The following is a 14413-nucleotide window of genomic DNA, read 5'->3' on the forward strand; positions in this document are numbered from 1 at the left end:
GTTACATAAATCAGGAACCAATCTCTAAAAAGAAGAAATGTAATAGTACTCTATTATGTGATTTTCAACAAAATGACTCATTTCTGAATTGAAAAATAATACAGATTTAAGATCCAAAGTAGCAGTATTCAGCAACTCCTGGATATGTCTGCCATGAGGGAGTCTTCCTGACTGTCCTTTAGTGTTTGCTAGATCCAGATCTGAATCCCACCATGGGGTCTCCCTTGGATTTTTGCTTGGCACAGGTGTTGCAAGAAGATGTATAGAGACAACTGCAGGTTGATCAAGAAATTATAAACTATTTCTTGGAAGCCAGTTGACCTTAAACATGTCAGATAAATTTGTGGATAGACTTACTACCTCTTTGGTGAACTCTAGCAATTAAAAAATATTTCTGTGGGCACGACATCCTATCCCTCCTAGTGATGAAATTGCATGATCATCTGTTGAAAGCACAAATAGCCACAGTGGTAAGTCAAATGGGCAGACTGGGAGATGGTAAAAATCTGAGGGAGAAAGACCCAAATATTGCTGCTAAAGATCATGCATCAGATGCTAATCCCCAGTATAATTGGGACAAAAAGCTCAGAAGCACCAAACACGAGAATTTCTGTACTTGAGAAGGCATCTTTATCCCCCTTATTGCAACATTCAATGCCTCTGGAGCATATACTCAACACAAAGAAAATTTTACACATACGTGGCAAAACTTAGTCAGATACAGTCATGTTTGAGATTCAGTGACAAGCAGCTTTGTGGAAATGTAAGTACATACAGGAGAACATGTGAAGGCAGATCTCCACAAAAAGGATTGCCACAGTTCAAGCTGACTGTGATTTTTACAAAACTTGATGAAGCTAAAAAATAAGACAACAAGACATGATCTGTGATGATACAACCTTCGATGATGAAGAACCTACAGATGGTAACAGTTACCACCATCTACCATCTTTTACCAGATCTACATTATCCAAAGCTCCACCAATTTCTTGGAGAAACACTGGAATGGGGAACACTGGTGGGCTTGGGTCATCCACTATTGAACCTCAGCCCAAAGTTGAAAAGGAAGCACTGGTGCAATGGATGAAGTAGACTTATTTATGAATAGTACAGATTCCAGCTGAAATATTAAAGAATCCATAAATAAAATATGAGGACTTTTATAGGGGACAGGTATGATTGTGATCAGAGAATTAATGGTTTAAAAATAATTGATCTACATACAAGGCCATAAAGCAAGTCTCAGCAAATTCAAAACAATCAAAATCATACAATGCATCTTCTCAGACCACAGTGGAATGAAACTGGAAATTAGCAGCTCAGGAATCCCTAGAGCATATGCAAACACATGAAGACTAAATAACATACTCCTAAATGAACAGTGGGTCATAGAAGAAAGAAAAAGAGAAGAACTTTCTGGAAGCAAATGAATATAACAACACAACATATCAAAACTTATGGGATACAGCAAAAGCAGTGCTAAGAGGAAAGTTTATAGCAACAGCTGCCTACATCAAGACACTCTGGAAAAAAAAAGAAGACCTAAATGAAAGATCTCTGTGAGTGAGATCCCAGTGGAAAGAACAGGGCCATCAAAGAAGGAGGTACCTTTCTCTGAAGGGAGGAGAGAACTTCCACTTTGTCTATGACACTATCAGAATAAGATCAAAGTCGGCGAGCTCAGGGGGCTTCCATAGCCTTGGCAACTCATGACTAGAGCCTAGGGAGATTACTGATGCCACAAACAAGAGTGTCAAATTGTTAAGTCAACAACAGAAGTCACTGTGTATTTACATCTCATGTGGGATCTGTCCTTAATGTGTTGTCCAATGTGAAGTGATGCTATAACTAGTACTAAAACAGTATTTTTACACTTTGTGTTTCTGTGTGGGTGCAAACTGATGAAATCTTTACATAATATATACTAACCTGATCTTCTGTATATAAAGAGAATTGAAAATGAATCTTGATGTGAATGGAAGGGGAGAGGGAGCAGGAAAGGGGAGGGTTGCGGGTGGGAGGGAAGTTATGGGGGGAAGCCATTAATACATAAGCTGTACTTTGGAAATTTATATTCATTAAAAAAAGTTAAAAAAAAGAAATTGGAAAGGCACCAAATAAAAGAGCTATCGATGCATCTCAAGGATCTAGAAAACTACAGCAAAACAGACCAAAACTAGTAGGAGAAGAGGAATAATTAAAATTAGAGAAGAAGTCAACAGAATTGAATCCAAAAAAAAATTACAAAAGATCAGCCAAATGAAGAGCTGGTATTTTGAAAAAATAAACAAAATTGACACTCCATTGGCCCAAGTAACTAAAAAAAGGAGAGAGAAAACTCAAATCAATAAAATCAGAGATGAAAAAGGGAATGTAACAGCACACACCACAGAAATAAAAAGAATCATCAGAAATTACTACAAGGACTTGTATGCCAGCAAACAGGGAAATCTATCAGAAATGGATAGATTCCTGAACACATACAACCTTCTGAAATTGAACCATTAAGACATAGAAAACCTAAAGAGACCCATAAGCGAGTAAGAAATTGAATCAGTAATAAAGACACTTCCAAAAAAGAAAAGCCCAGGACTAGATGGATTCACTGATGAATTCTACTAGACATTTAAAGAAGAACTAACTCTAATTCTTCTCAAACTATTCAGAACAATTGAAAGACAGAGAATCCTCGCAAATTCTTTCAATGAAGCCAGGATCACCTTAATTCCTAAACCTGAAAAAGACACAGTAGAGAAAGAGAATCACAGACCAATTTCCCTGATGAACATAGATGCAAAAATCCTCAATAAAATTCTGTCCAAAAGAATTCAACAACACATCAGAAAGATCATCCACCCAGACCAAGGAGGATTCATCCCTGGTATGCAGGGATGGTTCAACGTTCATAAATCAATCAATGTGAATATAACACTAACAAACTGCAGAAGAAAAATCATATGATTTTTTCAATAGATGAAGATAAAGCATTTGATAAAATACAACACCCTTTCATGATGGAAACTCAAACTAGGTTTATAAGTAACATTCTTCAACACAGTCAAGGGAAGTTATGAACTGGAAGTTTTAGCTAGATCCATTAGGCAAAAAAAAAAAAAGAAATTAAAGGGATACAAATTGGGAAGGAAGAACTCAAACTATCCCTCTTTACAGATGATATGATTCTTTATTTAGGGGATCCAAAGAACTCTACTAAGAGACTATTGGAACTCACAGAAGAATTTGGCAAAGTAGCAGCAGATAAAATCAGTGCACAAAAATCAACAGCCTTTGTATACACGGACAATGCCATCTTTGAGAAAAAATTTCTAAGATCAATCCCATTCACAATAGCCACAAAACAATCAAATACCTTGGAATGAACTTAACCAAGGATGTCAAAGAGCTCTACAGTAAGAATTACAAAACCTTAAAGAAAGAAATAGAAGAGGATACCAAAAAATGGAAAAATCTTCCATGTCCATGGATTGGAAGAATCAGTATCATCAAAATGTCCATTCTTTCAAAAGCAATTTATAGATTCAATGTGGTATCAATCAAAATACCAAAGACATTCTTCTCAGATCTAGAAAAAACGATGCTAAAATTCACATGGAGGCACAGGAGATATCGAACAGCTAAAGCAATACTGTACAACAAAAACAAAGCCGGAAGCATCACAATACCAAATTTCAAGACTTACTTCAGGACAGTTATAATCAAAACAGAATGGTACAGACACAGATGGATACACCAATAGAACTGAATAAAAACACCAAAAATCAACCCAGACAGCTACAGCCAACTTATATTGATCAAGGAGTTAAAACCAATTCCTGGAGCAAGGACAGTCTATTCAATAAATGGTGCTGGGAAAACTGGATTTCCACATGCATAAGCATGAAACAAGACCCCTACCTTACACTTTACACAACAATCCACTCAACAGGGATTAAAGACTTAAATCTATGACCTGACACCATCAAATTATTAGAGAACATAGGAGGAACCCTGAAAGATAGAGGCACAGGCAAAGACTTCTTGGAAAAGACCCCAGAGGCACAGGCAGTCAAAGCCAAAATTAACATTTGGGATTGCATCAAATTGAAAGGTTTCTGATCTGCAAAAGAAACAGTCAGGAAAGTGATTAGGCAACCAATAGAATGAGAAAAATATTTGCAAATTATGCTACTGATAAAGTATTAATAGCCAGAATCTACAAAGAAATCAAGAAAATCCACAACAACAAAACAAACAACCCACTTAAGAGATGGGCTAAGGACCTCAAGAGACATTTTTCAAAAGAGGAAATCCAAATGGTCAATAGACACATGAAAAAATGTTCAGGATCAATAGCCATCAGGGAAATGCAAATCAAAACCACAATGAGGTTTCACCTCACCCCTGTGAGAATGGCTCACATTCAGAAATCTACCAACAATAGATGCTGGAGATGATTTAGGGAAAAAGACACACTAACCCACAGTTGGTGGGAATGCAACCTGGTAAAGCCACTATGGAAGTCAGTCTGGAGACTCCTCAGAAACATGAATATAGCCCACCACATGACCCAGCCATTCCACTCCTTGGAATTTACCCAAAGGAAATGAAATTAGCAAATAAAAGAATTGTCTGCACCTCAATGTCTATTATAGCTCAATTCATAATAGCTATGACCTGGAACCAACCTAAATGCCCATCAACAGTAGACTGGATAAAGAAATTATGGGATATGTACTCCATAGAATACTATACAGCAGTCAAAAACAATGAAATCCAGTCATTTGCAACAAAATGGAGGAATCTGGAACACATCATGCTGAGTTAAATAAGCCAGTCCCAGAGGGATAAATATTATATGTTCGCCCTGATTGGTGACAACTAACTGAGCATCAAAAAGGAAACCCGATGAAGTGAAATGGACACTATGAGAAACAATGACTTGATCAGCCCTTATCATCACTCTTGATGTACAATTTAATACTTTTTCCTTTTAGTATTTTTGTTTGTTCTACTTAATACCATTGGTTGAGCTATGTAATAGACACACAATTATTCTTAGGTGTTTAAAATTAACTGAAAAGTTATCTCTGTTAAATATAAGAGTGGGAATAAGAGAGGGTGGGGATGTACAATTTGGGACATGCTCAATAGGACTTGCCCCAAATGGTGGAGTTAGAAATGTGCCAGGGGATTCCAATACAATCCCATCAAGGTGGCATGTACCAATGCCACATCACTAGTCCAAGTGATCAATTTCAGTTCACAATTGATGGCTCTGATAGGTCTAAGAGTCAAAGGGATCACATAAACGAGACTAGTGTCTGCTAATACTAACAGATAGAACTAAAAAGGGAGAGAACAATCCAACATGGGAAGCAGGATACACAGCAGACTCATAGAATGCAAGTTGCCCTAAACAGCACTCTGGCCTTGGAATCGGCCCTTGAGGCATTCAGATCTGGCTGAAGAGCCCATGAGAGTAGTTTAGGCATGGAAAGCCAAGACACTCTGGAAAAAAAAAAGGACCTAAATGAAAGATCTCTGCGAGTGAGATCCCAGTGGAAAGAATGGGCCATCAAAGAAGGAGGTACCTTTCTCTGAAGGGAGGAGAGAATTTTCACTTTGTCTATGGCCTTGTCAAAATAAGATCAAAGTCGGCGAGCTCAGGGGGCTTCCATAGCCTTGGCAACTCATGACTAGAGCCTGGGGAGATTGCTGACACCTTAAACAAGAGTGTCAAATTGTTAAGTCAACAACAGGAGTCACTGTGCACTTACACCCCATGAGGACCTCTGTCCTTAATGTGTAGTTCAATGTGAATTAATGATATGACTAGTGCTCAAACAGTATTTGGCATTTTGTGTTCTGTGTGGGGGCAAACTGATGAAATCTTTACTTAATATATACTAAACTGATCTTCTGTATATAAAGAGAATTGGGAGAGTGGCAAGATGGCGGAATAGGAAGGGAGCACATTGATAGTTCGGAAAGACACAGTTTCATAACAGTGGAGATACTGCAGGGTCAAGGAAGAGTAGGGGAAGAAACAGCAGAGGAAACTCTTCTGGAACTAGTGATTCACAGTGGACCTGCGTGGAGAGTGTGGGAGCCAAAGTTCGGGACACCAGCGGCAGAATCAACGCACCAGCGCTGGAACATGAGGTGAGCCGAACCTCAATAGCCCGAGACACCAGCAGGCAAGCGGAAAGAGGAGACTAGAGGGAACGAGGATTGAAACTCCGTGGGGAAAAGTTCACCAGGCTAACTAGAAGAGAGAGGAAAAAAAAAATTTTTTTTGACCGATACGGACACGAGTTTCTCTCCGCTCACCCCTCAAAGGCTAACAAGACAAAGAGCAGTCACCATTTTGGACATACGTCATAAGCAGGGCGACCTCAGGTCTGCACCGGCCCTGAGCCTAGCAGAAAAACCTGACTCTGGGGGGTGGGGTGAAATAACAGGAGATTAGCATCTAACTTGGCAACCCAGTGGGAGACTGCAGGAGAATTGGAGCCCACACTGAGGGCAGCAGAGATTCCCTGTGTGGTCCTTGGGAAAGAGCTTCTAATCTCTGGGTCCTGTGGGTATATCACTCACCTGCTAAATACCTCCAATTACGTTCAGTTGTGCGGAATTACTTCCCTTTTGAATCAAAAAAAAGAAAGAAAGAGAGAGAGATTTACCACGCCTAACCTGGGAGTGTCCTCTTTGACACACCCTCAACCCTGAGGAACCAAACACAGCTCTCAGTCCACACTCATCTCAAGCCTCTAAGGCTCCACTGAAAGCAGACAGTCCACTTAATATAGAGCCATAGTGTAACAAGAAAAAACACCACAGTGAAGAAACCAAATATCTCCAACATGCCAAACAACAAACGCAAAAACCGAGGTAACAAGAACAAGGAAGACACTATGATGCCCCCAAATGAAAAAGACACCCCCACTCAAGATTATGAAGATGATGAGATAGAAGAAATGCAAGAAGCGGATCTCAAAAAATTGATAAGAACATTAAGAAGTTCTCAAAAACAAATTCTTGAACTACAGAAATCCTTAATGGATAAGATAGAAAATCTCTCTCGTGAAAATGAAATATTAAGGAGGAATCAAAATGAAATGAAACAACTAGTAGAACATGAAACTGTGATAGTGACGAGAAATCATAATGAAATGAAGAATTCAATAGATCAAATGACAAACACATTAGAGAGCCTTAAAAACAGAATGGGTGAAGCAGAAGAGAGAATATCAGACTTAGAAGACAGAGAACAGGAAAGGAAACAGGAAAACCAAAGAAAAGAAGAGGAAATTAGAAATCTAAAAAATATTGTCGGGAATCTACAGGATACTATTAAAAAACCTAACATTCGGGTTCTAGGCATTCCTGAAGGCATGGAGAGGGAGAAAGGATTAGAAGGCATTTTTAGTGAGAGAATTTCAGAGAACTTCCCGGGTTTGGAGAAGGCTGGAGACATCTTAGTACAGGAAGCTTATAGAACCCCTAGTAAACATGACCAAAAGAGATCCTCACCACGACACGTCGTAATCAAACTCACCACAGTGAAACACAAAGAAAAGATCCTAAAATGTGCAAGAGAGAAACGTCAGATTACTCTTAGAGGATCTCCAATTAGACTCACAGCTGACTTCTCATCAGAATCCCTACAAGCTAGAAGGGAATGGCGAGACATAGCCCAGGTACTAAGAGAGAAAAACTGCCAGCCCAGAATATTATATCCTGCAAAGCTCTTATTTGTGAATGAAGTTGAAATTAAGACTTTTCATAGCAAACAGAAACTGAAAGAATTTGTCGCCACTCGTCCTGCCCTGCAAAAGATGCTTAAAGATGTGTTACACACAGAAACACAGAAACATGGTCATCAATATGAAAGAAGGTAAAGGAAGGAAGCCTCACAGCAAAAGATCACAGGAAGCTCAATTTCTCTTTGACATAGAATTAAACTCTGATGCTCTGTTAAAGCAATGTATTAAAGTAATCTATTATGTTCTCTTGATGTCTGTTAAATTCTAATTGTTCAAAAACAGCTGAATTTTTATCAAGAGCTATGGGTTATTTAAATATGTGCTTATTTTCAAAGATTTGAATAATCACCTTGTAACAATGATCAAATTTGGTCTATGTTATGTCATGATTTTAAGGAATCTTATTTCAACCAGATATTTTGGAGTTTGAGCCTTCTTGGCATTCTTGACAGGCATTCAAAAAAGCAAAGTTCCAAACAATCTGGACTCTAAAATTTCTAGTAAATCTTGGACTTTGGTTTTTCCAGTTGGGGCCCAACTGAAAAAATCGAAGGACCTATGTCTCTCATCTTATAGAGACACCAACTAATCAGGCTATTTGGATTATATTAGAAGTACTGTCAAGATGTGATGTGGTACCAAACTTTAAGTTTCTATAATGGAAAGTGCTATTAATACAAATGTTTGAGAATTAAAAAGTCTAATGATTTTGTGTTACTAGACATGATAGTTATCTTAATGAGAAAGCCCCAGAGGCCTAGAGTGTTAAATACTTGTAAAATCCTACAGGTGCTTTCAAAAATACTGTGAAGGAAGCAAGTGCCTCTTGTTGGTTGATGAGTTTATAATTTTAAACATGGCGACTTAAAGTCTTTTGTCATCCACAGTTATATAGGATGTGCTGCTCATAAAACTAAAGTATTGTTGGTTCTGTGTTTAGCTGTCCTCCTATAGGTTCCTATGGACTTTTTCCAGCCACTTCTATTGTATTCAGTACTTTGGGATGGCTCTGTAAACAGATGAAGCCAATAATGTATTAACAGTACCAACTGAGAGAAAGTATGGTTAACTGAGGTTACTAAAAAGAAAAAGCAATTCAAATCAATTGGCAATCTACAAAAAGAGTTAAAAATTTTAAAAGCTATTATTAAAATTGGTATATTGGTCTATTATGTTATGTTACATATGTGTACATATTGTATGTCCACATGGGAAAATTTTATTAAGAATTTTATTTTAATCGGCTTATAGATAAGATTGTCCATAAATTTAAGCTGCTAAATTTAATCAAAGATACATTTTAATTGATGTGTCCTGAATCTCTGTATCATATGTTTTAAACTTGTTGGTAGAAAGAAACTAAAAACATTTTATACGGTTGTGCTTAAGTTTACTGGTTAAACAAACTACACCATGTTAGATATTTAAGAGGTGTTTCCAAATGCATGATTCTTAAAATTTATAGAAGGCATTGGACCTTCTGGTAAATGTTTTTTAAAGTTGTTATCTAATGGTTGAAACTGTTTGCTAAGTATTCATGTGATATTGCTATTGTCAGCAAGCAATCTAGGACTTGCTCCCTCATTTCTCTATTCTAAGCCCAACTTGTTCTTTCATTTCTCTATTCTCTTCAAGGTAGGTAACTAATTCTATTATGAAGGAATCTATAGGATGCACAATTTAATCTTTAGACCTTATAAAAGAGATGGCTAACATTTTTCTGTAATAGCATAGCCAAAATAAGAGCTTAAATAATAATCTCATAGCTAGATTTACTTCGCCATCAGTGAAGTATACAGTAAGTAGAAAAAACCTCCCTTTCAGACCAAAGGGAAAGAAAGTTTTAAAGTGAGAATATAATTTTCCTCATGGGCATTGTCTACCTTAGAAAAACTACTACAGAACATGCCTGTGACTATAGACTTGTAGTTCAGGCCACCGAAGATTAGAGATGGGACACGGGCACTCCCTTGACTTGCATCCTCTGGTCTGCTTTAACACAAACCAGGAGGAAAAGAAAGCTAGGCATCAGAAGCAATGGGTGGCAGGCCTATAAATGGCTAATCTGTACAGTGATCTGCCCTCAAGGAGACCCAACAGGCCAGTCCACTGCAGTGGCTTTCAATGTGGTAAGCCTGGGCTTCAGCAGAAGTCAGCTTGTGAAGAGCCCTGGCAGCTCTGCCAAGAGTTGGATCACTGGAAATGGACCTGCCCTGGAGTCAAAGGATGCCCAGGTCAGAGCCACAGATCTTATTGACTCTAAGCTGAAAAGCCCTTCACTCAGCCCAACTTCCAAAGTGACCACTGCAGCTGATGGGACGGCCAAGTAGGGTCAGCAACATTGCAGGCAGAACTGTAAATTTCTTGTTAGAGATGCCACCTGCCTTTACCTGGCCAGCTCTCCTCCCAGCCCAGCCAAGTAATGAAAGTCAACAGAGTGCCTTCCCCTAGGAGGTTCACACCTCCCTTAGGATATACCCCATGTGAAGAGATAGATAGGTCTGGGCCTCTTAACTTACAAGGCCTAATGCCCACCAGATTATTACCAGGCCCCTTCTGTCAGGTTCTATTTACCTCTAAATCAGAAATCTTAATTGTAGCTTAGACAGCACCTTTCTTAGCTCCTCTAATAATGACTCTGTCCTTTGTTCTAGACCCTGTCTATCGTACTTGGGCCTCATTCCCTCGTAATCATAACCTCTACTCTACCATCAATGGCTCTACTCCCAACCTGTGTGTACTGATGGTCCTCTTCCCCACTTAATGCTGTATAATTGTTCAAACCTGGTTAACGCCACTCTTAGGATCATTGGTTACTATCCTCACCCTGTCTTTCATGACCTTGTCTAAATATATTCAGAGTCGGCGAACTTGGAAGGCTTCCATAGCCTTGGCAACTCATGACGAGAGCCTAGGGTGGTTACTGGCGCCATAAACTAGAGTGTTAATTTGTTGGGTTAACAACAGGAGTCACTGTGCACTTGCTCCTCATATGAGATCTCTGTCCTTAATGTGCTGTACATTTTAATTTAATGCTATAACTAGTTCTCAAACAGTATGTTTCACTTTGTGTTTCTATGTGGGTGCAAACTGTTGAAATCTTTACTTAATATATACTAAATTGATCTTCTGTATATAAAGAGAATTGACAATGAATCTTGATGTAAATGGAAGGGGAGAGGGAGCAGGATCGGGGAGGGTTGTGGGTGGGAGGGAAGTTATTGGAGGGGGAAGTCATTGTAATCCATAAGCTGTACATTGGAAATTTATATTCATTAAATAAAAGTTTTAAAAAAAGAAATATATTACAAAACTGGTCAGAGATACAGATCTAACAGATTTTGGAAACACTAATGAGACAAGGCTTGCTGTTTCTAGAATCATTACTCGAACAACAGAACTAGACAGTTCACATGAAAAGGAGCAAAATTGTGCTGAACGCTCCTGAATTTACCATGTTACTGTGTTTCCTGCCTAAAACATTACAGGATGGTGCTGCCAAACTCCTGCATAACCATCCCAAGAATTCCAGCAACACAGGGATGGGATCTCCAAGCAGCACCCAAGCAGCAGGACCAGCCCCTTGATCTCACCCACCAACTGTTCCCACAGTGGCCGTCTCAAAGCATCCTGGGGTATGATGCAGAGAACCTGTCTAGAAAGAAACTGATAGTTCTTTGCATGGAGTGATAGAAGCCATCGAGAAGTTTAGTTTTGGAAGCTAAGAGAATCTAAATGAGCCAATTAAAGAAGATGGCAGAAAGGACTGTGATATTGTGCCCCATGATGGAGGAGCTCCCCCAACCAACTGAGGGCTGGGGTTGCTGGGAAGTGGAAGGAGGCAGGACAACTCTGGATGATAAAAACTCCCTCACCAACACTCAGCTCCTCATGCCTCACCTGGGTCATGTACATCAGAGTGCAGTCCATATCCCTACTCAGATGACTATGACAAAACAGCCCTGAAGGAAGCCATGTTTGATGATGATGTGGAGCAGTTTCAGTATGTATCCAACAGCCATTCTGACCTGATAGCTGGCATTCTGATAGAGCTGTCCCACCACAAGGAGAGCTGGAGGAATGGAAAGGCGCTGGGCTGGGGCTGCTCAGGATCATGTGGGAAGACAGCCCAGGCACACAGAGGAATACTCCAAGACCATCCTGCTGCTGTTGCTGCTGGAGACACTGGGAGACAAAGAACATTTTATTCAGACAATAGCATTGAGAGTTTTATGGAAAATCCTAGGAAAGAAACAGCAAGATTTAAAATAAATGTTGAGACTCATAAGGAGGTGACAGCCTTCAAGGTGACTCCATCTGCCCGGATCAGTGCATTGAAGTGCTCTGCCCCAGCATCCAGAGGGCTGACTATCCCATCAACATCACAGCCATCATGAGGCAGACTGGAGATAGGCATTTAGTGTAGCAGTTAAAGTGCAGGTTAAGATGCCTGCATCCCACATTGGAGTACTTGGGTTCTATGCCCGCTCTATTTCTGACTCCAACTTCTTGCTAATACAGATGCTGGGAGGTATCCAGTGATTGTCAAGCAAGTAATTGGTTTCCTGCCACTCATGAAAGCAATGTAGATTGAGTAGATCGAGTTTTCAGCTCTTGGTTTTGGCCTCAGACTCAGCTCTGCCCCACTGCAGGTATTCAGGCTCTCTCACTCTCTCCCTGCTTCCCTCCCTCTCTTCCTCCCCCACCCCCTTTCTCTTCCTTCTCAAGGAATCCTGGCTGCAGCTCCTGACAGACATCATTCTGATCTTGCTATATGGTTATGACAACACCAACATAGTGTTGCAGGTTTTGCTTAGTGATAAGCAGGTTTTGGCTGGCGCCATGGCTCACTAGGCTAACCCTCCGCCTGCGGCGCCAGCACCCCAGGTTCTAGTCCCAGTTGGGGTTCTGGTTCTGTCCCGGTTGCTCCTCTTCCAGTCCAGCTCTCTGCTGTGGCCCGGGAAGGCAGTGGAGGATGGCCCAAGTCCTTGGGCCCTGCACTCGCATGGGAGACCAGGAGGAAACATCTGGCTCCTGGCTTCGGATCAGTGCAGTGCGCTGGCCATAGCAGCCATTTGGGGAGTGAACCAATGGAAGGAAGACTTTTCTCCCTGTCTCTCTCACTGTCCACTCTGCCTGTCAAAAAAAGAAGCAGGTTTTGCTTAGTGATAATTTATTCCATCATTAGAGAAGATGTGGAACATCACCTCACACAGCTCACAGGGAGCAAGATGAAGCTACTAAATGTACGTAGAAAGAGGGCCTGGAGAACCAACAGCTCCCCCTCCCCTGACTCTGCATGCAGCTAAGGGCAGCACCTGTCTCTGTGTGGACTAGAAACCATCAGTGATGCCTCCTAGAACTCTCCCCAGCCCCTTGATCAGCTGCCGAATCTGTACAAGAAGGCCTGCAAATGTTTATTGCATCATGATTGTTGATTCCAGCTTTTGCTTATGGTCTTACTGGTATTCAATGTAAACGAAGACCTGTATTAGAATCATCTTACAAAATGAGAGGAATAAGAAACAAAAAGGGCCCATACTAAGTATGTCTTGTACAGCTGGCTGAGACCACAAACCACGTGTGTGGGGTACTATTCTTAAAAATCAGAGTTCTCTTGGGCATTTAAGCAGTGAAGATGTCACTTGGGAGACCTGCATCTCATATATGAGTGCCTGGATACTGTTTTGGTTTCTCCATTTCTGGTTCAGCTTCTTGCTAATGTACACCCTTGAGGCATTTCATGGCTTGAATACTTGGGTTCCTGCTACCCACATGGGAGACCCAATGTAGTTCCAGGTTCTTCGCTCTATCCTAATCCAAGGAGACCTCCATCTGTCTATTTGCTTTACTACTTAGATGCACTATTTTCTTTAAAAGATTTATCTATTTGAGAGGCAGAGTTATATTGAAGAAGAGGTCTTCCATCTGCTGTTCAACTCTCCATATGGCTGCAACAGCCAGAGCTAGGTAATCCAAATCCAGGAGACTTTTCTGGATCTCCCTTGTGGGTACAGGGGCCCAAGCACCTAGGCCATCCTCCACTGACCTCCCAAGCACACCAGCAGGGAGCTGGATTGGAAGTGGAACAGCCAGGACCCGAACTAGCACCCACACAGGATGCTGGTGCCATGGCTCAACCCACTAAGCCAATGCAGCATCCCCTCAGATGCACTATTAGAATGGGGCATCTTCTAGCAATCACAATTAGTTGAGAGTACTTGGTGATTCAGATTTAATGCCATCATATTTTCTCTTCTGGCAAGTTCTGTCTAAACTGCTCAATTATAAAATTCTCAATTAGTCTGATAAATTTCAGCTTTACCATTTCAGTTTTCTGTTTAATTTGGGGTTAATAGCAGAGAACCACCTTGCGGGGTGGGGGTGGGGTCACTGTTATGGCATAGTGGGTAAAGCTGCTGCCTGCGAAACTAGCATCATATATGGGTATCAGTTCAAGTCCCAGTTGCTCTACTTCTGATCCAGCTGTTAATGGCCTGGGAAAAACATCAAAGGATGGCCCTGCTACCCATAGGGGAGACCCAAAAGAAACTCCTGGCTCCTGGCTTCAGCCTGGCCTAGCGCAGGCCATTGCAGCCAGGTGGAGAGTGAGCCAGCGGTTGGGTGATCTCTGTTTCTCCATCTCT

General features: G+C 40.7%; 1 pseudogene; it reads left to right on the forward strand.

Annotated features, from left to right (window-relative positions):
* Positions 1–212: 212 nt before the first annotated feature.
* Positions 213–13075, forward strand: LOC133763871 (CLIP-associating protein 1-like; annotated as a pseudogene).
* Positions 13076–14413: the final 1338 nt, after the last annotated feature.

The sequence above is a fragment of the Lepus europaeus genome, chromosome 7 (genome assembly GCF_033115175.1).
Source record: "Lepus europaeus isolate LE1 chromosome 7, mLepTim1.pri, whole genome shotgun sequence".
NCBI classification, from domain to species: Eukaryota; Metazoa; Chordata; class Mammalia; order Lagomorpha; family Leporidae; genus Lepus; species Lepus europaeus.